The sequence below is a fragment of the Stigmatopora nigra genome, unplaced genomic scaffold (genome assembly GCF_051989575.1).
Source record: "Stigmatopora nigra isolate UIUO_SnigA unplaced genomic scaffold, RoL_Snig_1.1 HiC_scaffold_62, whole genome shotgun sequence".
In the NCBI taxonomy this organism is placed as follows: domain Eukaryota; kingdom Metazoa; phylum Chordata; class Actinopteri; order Syngnathiformes; family Syngnathidae; genus Stigmatopora; species Stigmatopora nigra.
Window position 1 is genome coordinate 57962 of NW_027551640.1, and position 14430 is coordinate 72391.

At 53.1% G+C, this 14430-nt stretch overlaps 1 protein-coding gene and 1 pseudogene across 2 annotated transcripts in view; both read left to right on the forward strand.

The window, feature by feature from the left end:
* The window catches only part of LOC144193078 (titin-like), a 47419-nt pseudogene extending 39072 nt beyond the window's left edge, over positions 1–8347 (forward strand).
* A 1555-nt stretch (positions 8348–9902) lies between these two features.
* LOC144193081 (uncharacterized) overlaps positions 9903–14430 on the forward strand; it is a 31782-nt gene continuing 27254 nt past the window's right edge. The window contains exons 1-3 of one of the 2 annotated variants that reach the window (XR_013325593.1): positions 9903–10015; positions 11641–11685; positions 12174–12557. The gene's annotated coding sequence lies outside the window, so the exon portion shown is untranslated. Of the gene's footprint in view, positions 10016–11640; positions 11686–12173; positions 12558–14430 lie in introns of those variants that run through there. The other variant, XR_013325594.1, reaches the window with a different exon arrangement.

Here is a 14430-nt window from a genome sequence, read left to right on the forward strand (position 1 = left end):
CACAGGTGAAACCAAACCCAGTCTCAGAAAGGAAATGGACGAAGTCACCGAAAAACTGGGCCAGCCCGCCGTCATGAAGTGCCAGATTATCGGCAGGCCCATGCCCGAGATCCGGTGGTACCACGCAGGCAAGGAGATTGCCGAGTCGCGCAAATACGAGATGAGCTCCGACGGCCGCACCACTCCCTTTCCATCACGACCGACCGACAGGAGGACGAGGGAGCGTACACCTGCAAGGCCAGCAATGATGCCGGAGAAGCGGAAAGCACGGGAACGCTGGTCTTGGAAGCGGCTGCGGCCTTCAGCGCCGACCACCCGCTCAAGAGCACCTACTACGCCGGTCTGGGAACGACCCTCCGCATCCACGCCGCCTACGTTGGCCGCCCCGTGCCCAAGATTACATGGCTCCACGAAGCCAAGACCCTGGAGGACTCGGACGACATTAGCATCGAGAGCACCGAGCATTACACCCACCTGGTCATCAAGAACGTGCAGCGCAGAATCCACGGAGGAAAATACAGGATCCGACTGCACAACCACTTTGGCCGGGCCGACGCCGCCTTCAACGTGGAAATCCACGGTACGTGGCCGCCGTTACATTCCAGAGTCGCCCTGGTTGCATTCCAGAGTGGCCGCCGCTGACCACGCCGATTGCGTTTGTCGCGCAGACAAGCCTGACGCGCCCCAGGGTCCCATCGTTCTGGAGGCCCTCCTGAAGAACTCGGTGATCATCGGCTGGAAGGTCCCCAAGGACGACGGGGGTTGCACTGTCACCAACTACATCGTGGAGAAGCGCCAAGACAGGGAAGGAAGCCAGTGGGAGTTGGTGTCCTCCTCGGTGAACGGCACGTCTTGCCGGGTGCCCAACCTTACTAACAGCTGCCAGTATTTCTTCCGGGTCTATGCCCAGAATCGCTATGGCAACAGCAACCCCCTGGAACTGGCCTCGCCTATTGTCATCAAGACCCAATTGGGTGCGTTCGCGTCGGGCAAAAGGAAAATAGTTTAAAAAAAAAAAAAAAAAAGCCAGGACAAATCGTGGCCTGTTTGACTGACCAACGGCTGTCGTTTTTCCACAGAGAAACCATCTGCGCCTCTGGCAGTGGTGGTTTCTGCCATCACCAAGGACTCCTGCGTGCTTTCCTGGAAGCCTCCGCTCAGCGACGGCGGCTCCAAAATCAAGAGCTATTGCCTGGAGAAGAAGCAAAAGAAGGACAAGAAGGAATGGGGCGAATGGACGCCCGTGACCACGGGCGAGATCAAACACACGGTCTTCTCCGTCAAGCATTTGTCGGAGGGCGCCGAGTACGTGTTCCGGGTCAAGTGCGAGAACCTCGGGGGACAGAGTGACTACAGCGAGGAGAGTGGCGCCATCGTGCCGGCCACGGCCGTCGACGTCCGCGCGCCCGCTTTCAAGGAGGAGCTGAGGAGCATGAGCGTGAAGTACAAGAGCAACGCCACGCTGGTCTGCAAGATCACGGGACAACCCAAACCCTTGATCAAATGGTTCCGACGAGAAAGGAGATGTGTTCGGATGGAACCAAGATCCAGGAATTCAAGGGAGGTTACCACCAATTGGTCGTCGCCCAAGCTGACGAGGAGGACTCCACCGTCTACCAGATCAGGGCCACTAACCAAGGAGGGTCCATTTGCGCTACCGTCTCTCTGGATGTCGAAGGTAAGCACACCAGTCACTAGTGCATTCTATTTCTCTCTCTCTCCGTCTCTCTCTCTCTCCGTCTCTCTCTCTCTCCGTCTCTCTCTCTCTCTCTCTCTCTCTGTCTACACCTTTCCCCGTTGGTCTCCGGCCACTGCTTCTTGGCCCGGCGCGTTGTTCTCCTCGCATTGACCGCCTCTTTTTTCTCTGTGAGCATTTCCTGCTAATATCAACCTCCCCAAGAACCTGAAGGACAAAGAAGCTATTCCTGCCCTGCGAGGAGAGATGGTCAACATCAAGATACCTTTCGGAGGCAAGCCGGATCCGGTCATCACCTGGCAGAAGGGGCAATATCTCATCGACAGCAATGGCCACTACCAAGTCATCGTCACGCGATCCTTCACTTCTCTGCTCTTCCCCAACGGCGTGGAGAAGAAGGACGCCGGCTTTTACATCGTCTGCGCCAAGAACCGATTTGGAATCGATCAGCAGACGGTGGAGCTGGATGTGGCGGATGTGCCCGACGCCCCCAGGGGCGTCCAAGCCAGCGACGTCTCCAGAGACTCGGTGGCCCTGAACTGGGTGGCTCCGGCCAACGACGGCGGCAGCAAGGTCGTCAGCTACGTCATCGAGAAGTGCCCCACCACCTCGGAGCGGTGGGAGCGCGTGGCTCAATCTCGCGACACCCGCTACACGGTGGTGGGCCTCTTCGGAGGGACCGGCTACCAGTTCAGGGTCATCGCCGAGAACAAGTTTGGACAGAGCGCGCCGTCCGAGGCCGGCGGCCCCGTCGTGACCAAGGAGGACAAATCCAGGGTGCTGCTGTACGACAGGGAGGTGGACGAGGCGGGGCACGTTCCCAGGGGCAAAGCGCCGCACTCGGACGCAAAGAACCTGCACGGCAAATTCGCCATCGCCGAAGAGCTGGGAAGGGGTCAGTTTGCCATCGTCCACCGTTGTGTGAGCGTCGGCTCCGACAAGACCTACATGGCCAAATTTGTCAAGGTCCGGGGTGCCGATCAGGCCCTGGTCAAGAAGGAAATTGCCACGCTCAACCTGGCCAGGCACGCCAACTTCCTCCTCCTCCAAGAGTCCTTTGAGAGCCCCGAGGAGCTGGTGATGATCTACGACTTTGTCTCGGGCGCGGACATCTTCGAGCGCCTCCACGCCGCCGACTTTGAGCTCAACGAGCAAGAAATTGCCAATTACCTCCGGCAGATTTGCTCGGCCCTGCACTTCCTGCACGCTCAGAGCTACGGGCATTTCGACGTCCGCCCCGAGAACGTGGTGTACGAGACCAGAAGCGGCAGCCGCGTCAAAATCATCGAGTTGGGCCAGTCCAGGAACCTGACGCCCGGAGAGCAGATCAAGATCCAGTACACCACCGCCGAGTACGCCGCCCCCGAGATCCACCGTGGCGATGCCGTGAGCGCCGTCACCGACATGTGGTCGGTGGGCGTCCTGGCCTACGTGCTCCTCTGCGGGCTCAACCCCTTTGCGGCCGAGACCCACCAGCAGATGATCGACAACATTTCCAACGCCGCCTACGGTTACGACGACGAATCCTTCCAGCGAGTCAGCGTGGAAGCCATGGACTTTACGGACCGCCTGATGACCAAAGAGCGCAAGCACCGCATGACCTCCGCCGAGGCGCTGGCGCACCCGTGGCTCTCCGCCCCCCCGGAAAGTCTGAGCAGGAGAAGCATCCCCAGCGACAGACACGGGCGGTACTACCGGGCCGCCGCCTAGAAGGAATGGAGCACGGTGGTCTCTGCGGCCCGTGTGGCCAGCGGTGGCTCGGTCAGATCCCAACGCGGAGTGCTGGTGGCCAAGGTGAAGATCGCCCCCTTCGAGCACGGACCGGTGGGAGGCCAGCTGGGCCACCGGGCGGCCGCCGAGGGCGACGACGTCAAGTTCGTCTGCAACATCGACAACTACGACGGCGCCACCGAAGTCACTTGGTACTGCGGCGTCAGGCAGCTGGAAGCCGGCGACAAGTACGCCGTCCACTACGAGGACGGCACGGCCACCCTGGCCGTAGCCGGCGTGACCAGGGCCGACGACGGCACGTACAGGTGCAAGGTGGTCAACGAGTACGGCGAAGACAGCGTCTACGGCGAGCTGTTTGTGGACGGCGTCCGCTCCTACCGCCGCTTCTTCACCGCCCGCGCCGTCAAGAGGACCAAGCGGCGAATGGACGCGGCCCGAATGCTTCAGAAGCCGCCCGAGTTCACCCTGCCCCTTGTCAACCACCGGGCCCACGTGGGCGAGGACGTGCGCTTCAGCGTGACCGTCACCGTGCACCCCGAGCCCCGTGTGACCTGGCACAAATCGGGCCAGAGGCTGATCCCGGGAGAGGACGACAAAAAGTACACCTTCCTCAGCGACAAGGGCCTGTACCAGCTCATCGTCCGCGCGGCGGACCACGACGACGACGCCGAATACAGCGTGACGGCCCGCAACAAGTACGGGGACGACAGCTGCAAGGCCCATCTCACCGTGGTCCCTCGGCCCAAACCGGCCGACCTCACCCTCAGGCCCATGTTCAAGCGTCTCCTGGCCAACGTGGAGTGCAAGGAAGGCCAGGACGTTCGCTTCGAGATCCGGGTGTCGGGCCGCCCCGCACTCAAGTGGGAAAAGGACGGCGCGCCCGTGGCCTTTGGCCCGTCTATCCAACTGGTCCACGAAGGCTTGGATTACTTCATTCTACACGTGAGAGACACTCTGCCCGAAGACTCGGGCCTGTACAGGGTGACCGCCACCAATTCGGCCGGATCGGCCAGTTGCCAGGCCACGCTTCGGGTGGAACGGGTCGCTGGCGTCAAGAGGGACGACGAGAGCGGACCGAGGCAGGATCCGGGCTGGGCTCAAAAGGAAGCGCTGGACAAGAAGGTGCGGCTTCATCAGATTTTGACCGACACCGTGGTCCTCCCTCTGCCGCCGGCCGCGGCACAGGCGGTCAGGGAGGCGGCCACCGCCTACAAGCCCGCCGTGGCCACTAAGAAGAGCGAAAAGACCCAGGCCCAGGTGAAGCTGGAGAAAGCGGAGAGAAAGAAACGGGCCGACGAGAAGAGACTGCGCATGCCCTACGACGTGCCGGCGCCGCGGCCCCTCGACCCGCTGGCGCTGGAAGAGGACATGGAGATCAAACACTTCCGGCCTCTCTCCTACATGAAGTGGTACAGGAAACTCAGGGACCAGTACGAGTTCCCCGAGCCCCTGGAGAAAGTCCAACGCAAGAGGATGAAGCCGATTCGTCTCCCCAGGTGGGAGCGCTTCTACGAGGTGCCCGTGAGGATCAAAGACCAGTACAAGCCAAAGTGGCGCATCCCCTCGGCCACCCGGGACGACCTGGAGACGGTCAGGCCCTCCAGGCGCCGCACGCCTTCCCCAGGAACCGACTTCTACCGCCGAGTGCGAAGAAGGTCGCTGGGCGACCTGTCGGACGAGGAGCTGCTGCTGCTGCCGGTCGGCGAATATCTGTCCGTCAAGAGGACGGAGGAGGAGCGCCTTCGCCTGGAGGTGGGAGAGCCGGAGCTCGGCTACTCGGCCTCCCCGCCCGGCCTGAGCCCCGTGCGCTTCCGAGCGTCGTCGCCCGTCAGGGTGCGCGCCGTCGTCGACCGGGAGACGAAGCCGGCCCCAGCTTCCTCGACCTGCGTCAGCGCCACGACAAGGCCACGTACAAACCTCCCGGACAGAAGCAGAGAGTGTACGAAGACAGAGAGGATCAGGAGCTACTCCGACCTCACGCCACCGCCCACAGAATCACCACCTACAAGAGCCAATTCAAGCGAATGGAGTTGGAGGAGAAGAGCCAAAGTTTTCAAAAGGACACCCGCCGCGTGGCGGTGGCGGTGGCGGTGGCGGTGGCGGCGTCGGCGGCGTCGGCGGCAAGAGCTTCGGAGTCCACCTGGTCCGAGCACGTGACGTTTCACGCCGCCGAATATATCCCCAAAGTTGTCAAGAAGCTCCCCGAGGCGGAGAGCGAAACTCCCCGCTGGGAAAAGCCGGTGGTGTCGGAGTCTGCCTTGCCCCAGGTGGATTTTCTCTCCCGCTACGAGGAGAGAAAGCAGACGCTCAGGTCTGAGCGGAGATGCGTCCAGCCAACGCCGGAGTCTCCTTTCAGCCTGGACCACGTCCCGCGCATGGGCATCCTCTTGCGCTCTCAACGCGTGGCCGCCGGTTCCGACGCCCGTTTCACCCTCAACGTCCAAGCCAAACCGGAGCCCAGAGTCAAGTGGTTTCACGACGGCAAAGATGTGGTGCCGGGCGCCAAATACCGCATCGCCAACTCGGGCGGACTGCTGACGCTCCAGATCAACGACTGCGTGACCACAGACGCCGGCACCTACTCGGTGGTGTGCGGAAACATCAAAGGGGAGATCTCCAACAGCGCCACTTTGGACGTGGTGGAGAGATACGCCGCCTTCTCTTGCGCCCGCGGGGACGAGGAGCCGCCGTCATGCCGTCCCGCCGATCCCACCCGACCGGACGCCTACCACATCTCGTCGACGACCGCCGAGGAATCGCCGGCCCAATCCGTGGGGGTGGTGGAGAGAGCGCGGCCCGCCCAAATCCTGAACACGCCACAGTCTCTGAGTGTCGAGGAGAGAGATCCCGCCAGATTCACCTGCGACCTGGACGGTGACCCGGCTCCTTCCGTGGCGTGGCTTCGCGGGGGCGTGGAGCTGGGGTCCTCTGCCCGTCACCGTGTCGTCTCCACGCGGTACGGCCCCTCCCTTGAGATCTTGTCCGTGCTGGTGTCCGACCAAGGAAGTTATACTTTAATGGCAGTAAATCCCGCCGGTAAGCAGGAAGCCCATTTTACTCTGACTGTTGGAAAATCCCAGTCCCGGCAAAAAGTGACGGCCTTCCCGAGAGTCGCCTCTCCCGAAGCCGAGTGCCCCGAACCTGTCGAGAGCGGGCGGCCGATGGAGTCTCTCTCCTCTCCTGAACCGGTCAAGACGCCGCAGCGGATCACGTCCCCCGAAGATGTCCAAACGCCGCAGCGGATCAAGTCCCCCGAAGATGTCCAAACGCCGCAACGGATCAAGTCCCCCGAACCGGTCAAAACGCCGACACGGATCAAGTCCCCCGAACCCGTCAAAACGGCGACACGCATCAAGTCCCCCGAACCCGTCAAAACGCCGACACGCATCAAGTCCCCCGAACTCGTCAAAACGCCGACACGCATCAAGTCCCCCGAACCGGTCAAAAGCCCGCAAAGGATGAAGTCCCCGGAGGCCGTCAAGTCGCCTGGCGCCAAATCTCCGCCGCCGCCTTCCGTTGCTGAAATCAAATCATTGAAAGGAGCGGCATCGGGGTTAGGGTTCAAGGACAACTCGGCCGTGAGTATTTTCCTTTTTCTGCGCTCCAACGTTGCCAGTCGCCTCCTCCCCGTTCTTCACGTGGCCCCGGTCCTTCGCAGGTTTCGGCCACATCCGACTTGACCACGAGCCGCACCGACGAGGCCTACTCTGTGGAGATACGCGGAGCGACGGCAGCGGACAGCGGAAAATACACCGTGGAGGCCAGAAACCAGCTGGGTCAGTATTCGTCCACTTCCGCTTTCAACCTCCTCGGTAAGTAGTTACAATTGTGACGCCACGGAAAACGTACCCGCCGGCAAACGTGCTGTTCCCATTCCCGCAGGCCATGCAGAAGTAGCCACCCAAGAGACGACACACCTGGAACAAAAAGCCGAAGCTTTCTCAACCTCTTCCGTCCAGGTGAAGACCACGGCCACGCGCTCCACCACTTTTAGCTCCACCGAGACAAAGAGCGTGCGCGTGGAAGCCTCCTCTTCTATCTCGCAGAGCCAGCGTGCAGCCGAACTTAGCTTCTTGTAAATAGGAACTTTTTTGTACCAAATTTGACATTCATGGAGTGACATTCGCATTCATGGATTGACATTCACATTCATGGATTGACATTAGTCCATCGTCCAACTAGCGTCTCGAATTGTTTTGAAACACGACGACACTTTTGCAGTTCCGTGTACATAATGTATATAGCCGGATCGGACGGTTATGCCAAATGTCTGCCTTGTTATTTCTAGCAAGAATATGAAGTGAAAGAGTGAACGCAAATGCGCTTCAACGGGGGAAAGTCCCACACGGAACGAATACCCTGGCAAGCGTGGAAACCAAATCCCTGCGCCTCAACGCTACGTTGATGTCTAAGATGGCCTCGGCGGGTGGAGCGTCTCCCCGCCAAAGTTCAATCACCGGTGAAAGCAACCTCTGCTTTTTTTGACTCGTGTCGCCATTACCGTTTCCCGCCAAGGCGAGTCCCCCAGCGCCACTTGCGTCACCCTCTCGTGAGAGGCCTCGGCGGATTTCACTCTTGCTTTGGCTCGGAGCGACCATTCATTTTGTGACCAGCGGAGCGCGCGAGTGGCCTGCTCTTTCCCCTTGACATAGTGGCGCCGCTCCCGCCCGCAATGGTCCCCGGGGCCTTTCCCCAGCCTGGTTGCCCGACTATATCTGGGGGCAGTATAGTGGCGTACCCTCTCGGAGGATCTGGCTCGTTAGCGTGTTTGTGTGTGTGTGTGTGTGTGTGTAGCTTTCAGTCGGCATTGCCTCGTGCGCCTGCCGGCGGAAGCTTTTTTTTTCTTCTTCTTTTCTTTACTTGGTCCTCCTTGAGTGTTTGTTTGTCGTTTTGTTTTAATAAAGCATGATTTCAGCACCACACATTCTCTGGCCTGTTTTCTGACCAAAATACTGTGAATCACTTCTGGGTGGCGCTGTCAGGAGCGCCCAGTTTTGTCCCTCCTTGTTGGGTCCGAAATAACAGATCAACGCAATTACCAACCGTGCACCAAGGAAAAACGAGGCAGAGACTGTGTTATATTTTAAAGGCACCGGCCGGCGGAAGAGAGGTCGAGGCGCGAGGTGGTATCTCGCGCTCGGCTCGGTGGTTCTCTCTTATCTTTTCGAGGTGGAGGATGCCTTTATTGAATTTCACCATGATGTCACGGAAAAGTACAGAAGTTGAGATTATAGGCATCATGGAAAAATACAACAGTTGAACACTGAGGCGAGTTGAGAAGATATTATAGACATCATGGAAGAGCATAAGATGAGGACAGAGATTATAGACGGGGTGTTCTTTAGAAATGCACATTATATTAAGACTCCTGTTTTAAGCAACTTCACACTCCTGGCCTGCAACGACACCAAGGAGGTCACCTCGGAGCAGGCCGCGGCGTCCTTGTCATCGGGCTCCTCTGCGTCCGGCGACGGCAACTGGATGGCCGAGGCCAAAGTCACGCTCACACCTTTCATCAACGGAGGTACGTGTGCGCCACAACACCATGTCCAGAAACCGTTACTTGCACTTTTTTTTATCAAATCATCTTTGTGTCATGAGAAAAAGCCAAGGTGGAGCCCATCTATTCGCCACGCTCATCTGTTGCTCACACGATCGTCACTGTCCCGTGTTCCCGTTAGTTTGAAGAAGTTGGTGTCAGAGAGCTGTCCTTTAACAAAGGAGGGTCTCTGACAGGGCCCCAGGGGAAACAAGTCCCAGAATATATGACAGGCTGATGATTGGCTCCAGAAGGAGGGTTTGGACATTTTATATGAAGTGCTAAATGTATACTAGAGTGATTGTTAAAAAATATATATCCACTCTCACCAGTCTGCATACCTTTCCCATTTCTTACTCTGAAAATGTACATTGTTTATTATATCACCCAAGTCTTGTATACGTTCTATACATTCCACACTTATCTTGAGACCCATTATTCCTTCTTCCTAGCTGCACAAGAAACCGCAAAGATCTCAAGGCCTAGGTACTAAATCATGTGAATTAAAAGACGAGCAAGCTTTAAAAAATCTTAATATAAAAATTCCTTTGTAACTGAAACCCACCCACACATTTTCAAATTCATGCCCACTGTGAGAGAGAGTTAGCATACAAACCGTCTTTTTATTTATTTATCTTTTACAGCGATTTTGAAGTGTTACTGTCAACTCAATCTTTAAACTCTTCAATTTATAAACAAGCAACCAAAATGTCCGGAGGTCGAAACTATAGAGATAAAATTAAACTCACTAAATGTTTTCGCTAATCATTGTAATTATACTTGTTTACGAGGGGCAATGTTCTGATACTACTTGCATGTTAAATGTAAGATATATCCCCTACGGCGTACAACTGTGAACCTGTATAAAATCTCGCGAGAAATTAAATAACCGCATATAAGTATTTTATTTTGTAAAACGGAAGTCTCCATTTTGAAGGGACTCAATGACGTCACTTCCTTTTTCGCCACGGTCCTCTCAAACGGCACGATGTTAGCGAGCTCCAAATGTTTGTCGGAAGAATTTGGACTGTGTTCGTCCGTAAAAGAACGTGAGTACATTCTATCCTAATAACTCTAAATGCCCGAATCATGACCGTAGTAAGTTACTGTATTGACCACATGGCCGCCATGTCTGGTCGGCGTTTGGCTTTGAGGTTTGGTAATTATCTCCTTGCAATTGATTTCTCTCTCTTTATTGCGTTTAGTGGGACGTTCTTTCGGCTTTAGTAGCATTTTAACCTGTAACCTTTTTTGGTAGGCGTGATAGACCTCGAATTTGCCCATTTAAATGTTAGCATTCCGGACGTGAGGCTTTTGTTCAAAATGGCGACTATTAAAAAAAAGTTCATTCGTTCGTTCCTCTAATCTGCCATTTATTGACAAAGTAACATGTCTAGTGGGTTAATATTACTAAAATGTGTTTAATAGTAGTGCTTAAATTATACAGATTTTGAAGGGGAGGGAGAGAGAGATACAGAGAGAAATGGGGGGGGGGGGATTTATTGCCACCCTCTGAAAAACAAAAGACAGGATATTGAATTGGAAAATAACGTTTTATTTCTTCTAATTCGACATATATTTATAAAGTAACACAAAAATAGTAGTTTAATATTACCAAAATGTTTACTTTGAAGACCCGGATAATAGTACTATGAAGACCCTAACAGTAGTACTATGAAGAGCCGAACAATAGTACTATGAAGACCCGAATAATACTACTACTACTAATATTCATTATCTTTGCAATTTTCCACTGCCTACTATTATTCCGGTGCCTACTATTATTCCGGTGCCTACTATTATTCGGGTGTTCATAGTAATAGTAGTACTAAAATTATACAGATTTCGAAGGGGGCTGGATGTTAATCCTTTCCCACCCTCTGGGAAAAAAAACAAGAGGATATTGGATTGAAACAATGTTGTATTTCTTCTAATCCACCATCTATTGACAAAGTAACACAAAACTAGTGTTTAATGTTATTAAAATGTGTTTTATAGTAGTACTAAAATTATACAGATTTTTGAAGGGGGAGAGAGAGATGGACTCCAACCCTTTTTGCACATCAACACGCTCGTTTCAAAGCAACATTTTTTAAATAAACTTGGAAAATAAGTTTAATCTAACCTTACACTAAACATAATTCTAATTTTGTTCTGCATTTTCATATCTTCCTTTTTCCCGGCCGGCCGGGTTCGCTGTTTATTCCGCTTCCAACCTGATTTTCACTATCGATGGGCTGTTTGCTTTCATATTCCCTTCAAAATATTCCGAAAATGATGCACACAAATGTCCTCACAATGGGATAACGCACGACCACTTGCCAACGATAAGTAATATATATTCCTCGTAATAGAGATCGCTACGCCATTTGCGCGAGTGACGGGGGGAAAACACTGTTATACACGAAAGAGATGCAGCAAAAAAGCCTAGTGCGCTATAGTCAAACAGCTACATGTCTTGCTTTCTCGTATCTCGAAATTGGTCTTGTATCTAGAGATTATTTGCTCGAAACTTTACTCGTATCTCTAATTGCTCGTATGTCGAGCTACCACTATATATTGTCAATTTTAAATGATAATATATATTGTTGTGCCTTGTATTTTTTTCAAAGTAAAAAGTACTGCAGCTGTAAATAGTTTGGGAAACACGTTCTAACTCCATACCACTTTACAGGTTCTTCTGGGCGCCAACGCAAGTCGTCTCAAGATGTCGTCTCATGTAAGTTTCTTTGAATTGATTTGACTTTTAATTGACTAACTCTAACCCTGAAACTAGTTTATTCGTAGGCATGATTGATGACATAACCCGCAATTGGTCTTGAAACCCAAAATGCCTCCCATACGCTTTGATTTAAAAAGTATTTCCCATTAATATGGTCTCTTCCTGCCATCTTGTGGCTGTTTTGAAAAAGTTCACCATACAATTATTTTCCCGACCAAAAACTCAGCCACACCCTCTTTGATTTGAAAATTACTTCCCAGTAATATGATCTCTTGCTGCCATCTTGTGGCCGTTTGGAAAAAGTGCACCCTGCAATTATTTTTTCCGACCCAAAAACCCTGCAATATTGTCCAGTAATGTGGCGCCCCAAAAGAGGTGACACCCCCCCCCCCCCCACACACACACACACACACACAGAGTCGGTCATTAAAAGGCTTTCGGTTTATGTGATAGATGGCACTTTCCCCCCCCATTTTGTCATCCAGAGTGGCACGAGTTGTCGTCAGACGAAGAATCTAAAGACCAGGACGATTCCCGGTAGGCGTGCCAGGAGGCCGTCTATCCGTCTGTTTTCCAGGGAGAGAGAGAGAGAGAGATGGACTCCAACCCTTTTTGCACATCAACACGCTCGTTTCAAAACAACATTTTTTAAATAAACTTGGAAAATAAGTTTAATCTAACCTTACACTAAACATAATTCTAATTTTGTTCTGCATTTTCATATCTTCCTTTTTCCCGGCCGGCCGGGTTCGCTGTTTATTCCGCTTCCAACCTGATTTTCACTATCGATGGGCTGTTTGCTTTCATATTCCCTTCAAAATATTCCGAAAATGATGCACACAAATGTCCTCACAATGGGATAACGCACGACCACTTGCCAACGATAAGTAATATATATTCCTCGTAATAGTGATCGCTACGCCATTTGCGCGAGTGACGGGGGGGGGGGGGGGAACACTGTTATACACGAAAGAGATGCAGCAAAAAAAGACTAGTGCGCTATAGTCAAACAGCTACATGTCTTGCTTTCTCGTATCTCGAAATTGGTCTTGTATCTAGAGATTATTTGCTCGAAACTTTACTCGTATCTCGAATTGCTCGTATGTCGAGCTACCACTATATATTGTCAATTTTAAATGATAATATATATTGTTGTGCCTTGTATTTTTTTCAAAGTAAAAAGTACTGCAGCTGTAAATAGTTTGGGAAACACGTTCTAACTCCATACCACTTTACAGGTTCTTCTGGGCGCCAACGCAAGTCGTCTCAAGATGTCGTCTCATGTAAGTTTCTTTGAATTGATTTGACTTTTAATTGACTATAACTCTTACCCTGAAACTAGTTTATTCGTAGGCATGATTGATGACATAACCCACAATTGGTCTTGAAACCCAAAATGCCTCCCATACGCTTTGATTTAAAAAGTATTTCCCATTAATATGGTCTCTTCCTGCCATCTTGTGGCTGTTTTGAAAAAGTTCACCATACAATTATTTTCCCGGCCAAAAACTCAGCCCTCCTCTTTGATTTGAAAATTACTTCCCAGTAATATGATCTCTTGCTGCCATCTTGTGGCCGTTTGGAAAAAGTACACCCTGCAATTATTTTTTTTCCGACCCAAAAACCCTGCAATATTGTCCAGTAATATGGCGCCCCAAAAGAAGGGTGACCCCCCCCCACACACACACACACACACAGTCGGTCATTAAAAGGCTTTCGGTTTATATGTGATAGATGGCACTTTTTTCCCCATTTTGTCATCCAGAGTGGGACGAGTTGTCGTCAGACGAAGAATCTAAAGAGCAGGACGATTCCCGGTAGGCGTGCCAGGAGGCCGTCTAGCCGTCTGTTTTCCAGGGAAGTTGGAACCGACATCTCCCCCCTCCCCACAGGTCCTTTGCCACTTTGGCCAACAAGGTGAACCGAGGCCTGCCTGTCTTCAACAAGGTATTCACCGGGCGCGCCGAGGTCCGACGTGGTGAAGCTCCACGCCCTGGCCGGCCACCTGGCCACCTTCCACCAGAAGGCCAAAGTAGCCGGCGTGACGGCCATCGCCGGCCTGGCCCTGGCGCCCTTCACCTTTGGGGCCTCGATCATCGCCACGGCCGGAGGGATCAGATCGGCTTCCGCCAGCATCTCGGACAACGTCAATACCTTCTCCTCCCCCCGACCGCCTCCCTTCTCCTCCCCCGACCGCCCCCTTTCTCCTCCCCCCGACCGCTGCCCCCTCCTCTTCCCCCCCTCTCCCTCCTCTTCCCCCCCTCTCCCTCCTCTTCCCCCCCTCTCCCTCCTCTTCCCCCCCTCTCCCTCCTCCCCCCCCTCTCCCTCCACTTCCCCTCTCCCTCCTCTTCCCCTCCCTCTCCCTCCTCTTCTTCCTCCTCTTCCTCCTCTTCTTCCTCCTCCTCCTCCTCTTCCTTCTTCCCCCTCTTCCTTCTTCCCTCTTTCTTCTTCCTCTTCTTTCTTCTTTCTCTTCTTTCTTCTTTCTCTTCTTTCTTCTTCCTCTTCTTTCTTCTTCCTCTTCTTTCTTCTTCCTCTTCTTTCTTCTTCCTCTTCTTTCTTCTTCCTCTTCCTCTTCTTCTTTCTTCTTTCTTCTTTCTTCTTCCTCTTCGTCTTCTTCTTTCTTCTTCCTCTTCTTCTTTCTTCCTCTTTCTCCTTCCTCTTCTTCTTCTTTCTCCTTCTCCTTCTTTCTCCTTCTCCTTCTTTCTCCTTCTCCTTCTTTCTCTCTCTCCTTCTTTCTCTCTC